This window comes from Octopus bimaculoides, chromosome 14 (genome assembly GCF_001194135.2).
Source record: "Octopus bimaculoides isolate UCB-OBI-ISO-001 chromosome 14, ASM119413v2, whole genome shotgun sequence".
In the NCBI taxonomy this organism is placed as follows: Eukaryota; Metazoa; Mollusca; class Cephalopoda; order Octopoda; family Octopodidae; genus Octopus; species Octopus bimaculoides.
In genome coordinates this window covers 40,153,219-40,156,922 of record NC_068994.1, presented here as the reverse complement: position 1 = coordinate 40,156,922, position 3,704 = coordinate 40,153,219, and the positions used below count along the sequence as shown (strand labels likewise).

General features: G+C 27.7%; 1 protein-coding gene and 1 long non-coding RNA gene across 7 annotated transcripts in view; one reads left to right on the top strand and one right to left on the bottom strand.

The window, feature by feature from the left end:
• Positions 1-3,704, top strand: part of LOC106872380 (protocadherin beta-15) — a 640,647-nt gene that overhangs the window by 133,456 nt on the left and 503,487 nt on the right. Inside the window, exon 1 of one of the 6 annotated variants that reach the window (XM_052973054.1) lies at positions 1,901-2,203. The exons of 3 other annotated variants lie outside the window; for them this stretch is intronic. The gene's annotated coding sequence lies outside the window, so the exon portion shown is untranslated. Of the gene's footprint in view, positions 1-1,900; positions 2,204-3,704 lie in introns of those variants that run through there. 2 more of the 6 variants (XM_052973047.1, XM_052973055.1) reach the window with 2 other exon arrangements.
• LOC128249441 (uncharacterized) overlaps positions 439-3,704 on the bottom strand; it is a 50,333-nt gene continuing 47,067 nt past the window's right edge. The window contains exon 2 of the long non-coding RNA XR_008265563.1: positions 439-636. This is a non-coding gene — a long non-coding RNA (uncharacterized LOC128249441). The remainder of the gene's footprint in view (positions 637-3,704) is intronic.

Sequence of the window (3,704 nt, the reverse complement as noted above, 5' to 3'; positions counted from 1 at the left end):
ATATATATATATATATATATATATATATATAAAGATATATATATATATATATGTGTGTGTATGTATAATATATAATTATGTGTGTGTATACATACATGCATGCATACATACATAGTACATACATACATGCATACATACAGATAAATAAATAGATAGATAGAGAGATAGATAGATAAATGGACATGCACACATACACACACATATACATATGTATGTAATGTATATGGATAAATATGGATACATATCATAAGCATTACCGTTGTATCCTGTAGAATACTGTTTAAGACAATGCATCTTCATGCTCTTTTTTCCAATTTAGCTCAACTCAGGATTTAGCTGTTGCTATATTTATCAGCAAATGATTATAATAATTGGTGTTTAAGAAAAGAAGTAAAATGAATAATCTATGTCATGTAGAATAAAACCCTGTAGACACTATTACTGCGAAGATTATTTATTTTCTATTGTTTTTATTGTTTTTTTTTCTTTTTACCATTTTTTTTGTAATATAGATAGATATACAGCATTTCAAAGTTGAGCTCAGAATTTGTTAAATTTATGCTTTAAAGCATAATTGTTTATGCGCACACATGCTCTTATTTAGACACATATAGGGACATCCATCTATTTCATATTCTAAAAAAATAAAAAAATGAAATAAGACAAAATTATAAAAAATGAATAAATCTAAAATAAATAAATAAATAAATGAAAGTCAAAAGAATAAACAATATATAAAAATAATGAGCTTACACTTGGAAGCTTTGGCAAAATCTTAATTGCATTAAGATTTTTCCAGTGTCTGCAAGTGTAAACTCATAATTTGATGGCATCTTTCTTCGATTTCTGCCAAAGGAAAAGGTCTTTTGGCAAATTACTGCTTGATAAACTGAATGTGAACAAGGACATTTATGTAGCATACTTTACTTTTTTTTTTTAATTCAAGATTCTTGTTACCATTACAGCAATTAAATGTATCATATGAAAGCAATTTGTTTCTAGAAAATTTCAAAAATTTGAGTATTTTTATCCTAAAGAAAGTGAGGTTTCTATTCTTTTCTTTATTTTTTTTCTTTATTTCTTTATTTATTTTTGCAGCTAGTTTACTTAAATTATAGCTATTGTGATGAAGAATGAGCTGGAAGCTACTTTTGAGTTTGAGAGTAAAATTTAAAACATATAGAAAAAGTAACATGAGGAATTGATATACATATACTTTGCAATACAGAGATTTCCTGCTCGCTTAATGTAATTGCATTGAACATAATTCATTACATACAACATTTAATTTTCATTTCAATTTGCTGATTAACTTATATTTTTTGATTAAAAAAAATGTCTGTTTATTGCATTAAAAAAAATCAATGAAGAGAAAAATATATATAAAAAAAAAATTTTAAAAGCAATCTTCCATACTTTGCTAAAAATCAATATTATTTTCTTCACAATGTTGAATATTGATTAAAAAGATGACTCAACTTTCTATATTTTTCATTCCCAAGAGGACATATATAGAGTCAGATGACAATTTCATATTAAGTGAATTTTGAAGTCTTCGAATATCACTGTTTGAAGCATAGAATAGAACTTTTTTAATGACTTGTAGAGTATCTCTCTTGGGATGGAACTCAACTTCAATTATTTTTTGCTTGGAGTTCATTTCTAAATATCAATAAGTGTTCAAGGACGAAATTATATTTTTTTAAAGAACATATATCATTTGGAAGAGAAAAGAAAAGAAATGAAAAAGAACAGAAAAGAGACATGAAGAGAAAATGTGAGAGAAAGAGAGAGAGAGAGAAAGTGAGAGAGGGAGAGAGAGAGAGAGAGAGAGAGAGACAGCTTAATGTATATTTAAAAAAATCTATATGTTTAAGTATATTAAGATAAATTTCTGTGTAAAAATTTACTGAAATTTAAATAACTCCTTCTATAGTTGAATTTACTTGTGTTGTGTCAGAGTTGGTGGTGGGGGTTTATTTTTTCCATGTGACCCCCAAGCCAGTTTGTCATTGGCTGCAGCAGATATTACCTACACACATCAGTTGTAGAACTGCAGACCTCTCTTTGATATTTACACACTACCCAGACTAAGCAGTACAGCACTGCCAGCATATAACAGTAGCAGTAAATACACAACTCTACAGCAGGATACACATCTCTTCTAACGACTCATGTGAAGTGAAAGGATTTAATAATACAAGTGAGTGAATGATTCTCTTGGTTTCTTTTCTTTTGTTTGTTTTTCTCTTTTTATGTTACTTGCCAGCTTAAGTTATTTCTTTAAATATATTTTAAAGATTATATTTTAAATATACTTTTCATTAAAAAACAAAACTCTTCTAAAGTTGGTTATATTTTCAAAAGGTTTCTACTTTGATGAGTTAGAATAGAATTACTATAACAAGTTCTATTACAAATTAGAGTTAGTTGAAACATTAAAAAAATTACCCAGCCTCTCAAAGTGAAGTGTGAGTATTTAACAAATTTCAAGTCCAGAATGTAAATAGTGGTTAAAACAAGTTCTAATTTCTTTTTTAGTTTTCCTAATAAAAATGTGATAACAGTCCAGCATTCATGAACATAAAGTGACTCTTGTATGTATGTATATATGTATGTATGTATGTAGGATGTATGTATGTATGTATGTAAGTATGTATGTATACAGAACATCTGCTAAAAAACAAATACTTTTTAAAAACTTGAAGATTTTGCTGTAAATATAACTACGTACATATATGTGTGCGTGCATGGGTGTATGTATGTGATTGTTTATATATACACACACGCATATGTATATGTATGCATAAATATATATATACATGTATGTATGTATGTATGTATAGATGCATGCATATAAATGTGTGTGTATATATATATATATATATATATACATATAAATGTATGTGTCTTTATATGTATTTGTGTATATATCTATATATGTGTATACATGTATGTGTATGTATATATATGTTTATATATGTATGTACATGTATGCATGTATATGTTCATATGTATGTGCATGTATGTGTATCTGTGTAAGTGCATGTGTGTGTAAGTGCATGCGTGCATGTGTGTGTGTGCGTGTGTGTGTACCATGAATCTGAAGTTTTTCTATTTTTCCTTTCAAGAAAAGTTCTTTTGCCTTTTTCAAATATCAAGAGCATCTCTCAAATATGTGTTTTATTGTGTGAAGTTATTCTGTAAGTTTGAAAATGCCCCGAGTTTCAAGTATATTTGTCATTTTGTCTTTAATTAATGGTTTTATATGCTAAGTAAATTAAACTATTTTGAATGGGAGCAAGGAAATTTAGTTAAACTAAATTCAACAGTAAATATCTATACAACAAATTTGTATAATATTTGTGTGTGTGTGTGTGTGTGTGTGTGTGTGCATTTGTGCGTGCGTGTGTGTATCATCATCATCATTGTCATCGTCGTCGTTGTCGTCATCATCATCATCATCATCATGTTCATCAACATCGATGTGTGTATATATATATATGTCTGTGTTTGTCAATATGTGTATGAATATCTTTTCCTATGTATATATTTGACATTATCATTATTAAGTACTTTTGCATATGAGCACATATCGCATATATCTCTTTTGTGTTATATTTATGAGTGTGTGTAAAAGCACATGTGTGTATATAAATGTGCAGGTAAGAGAGTATGAATGCATGTGTTAGTGTTAGCATACA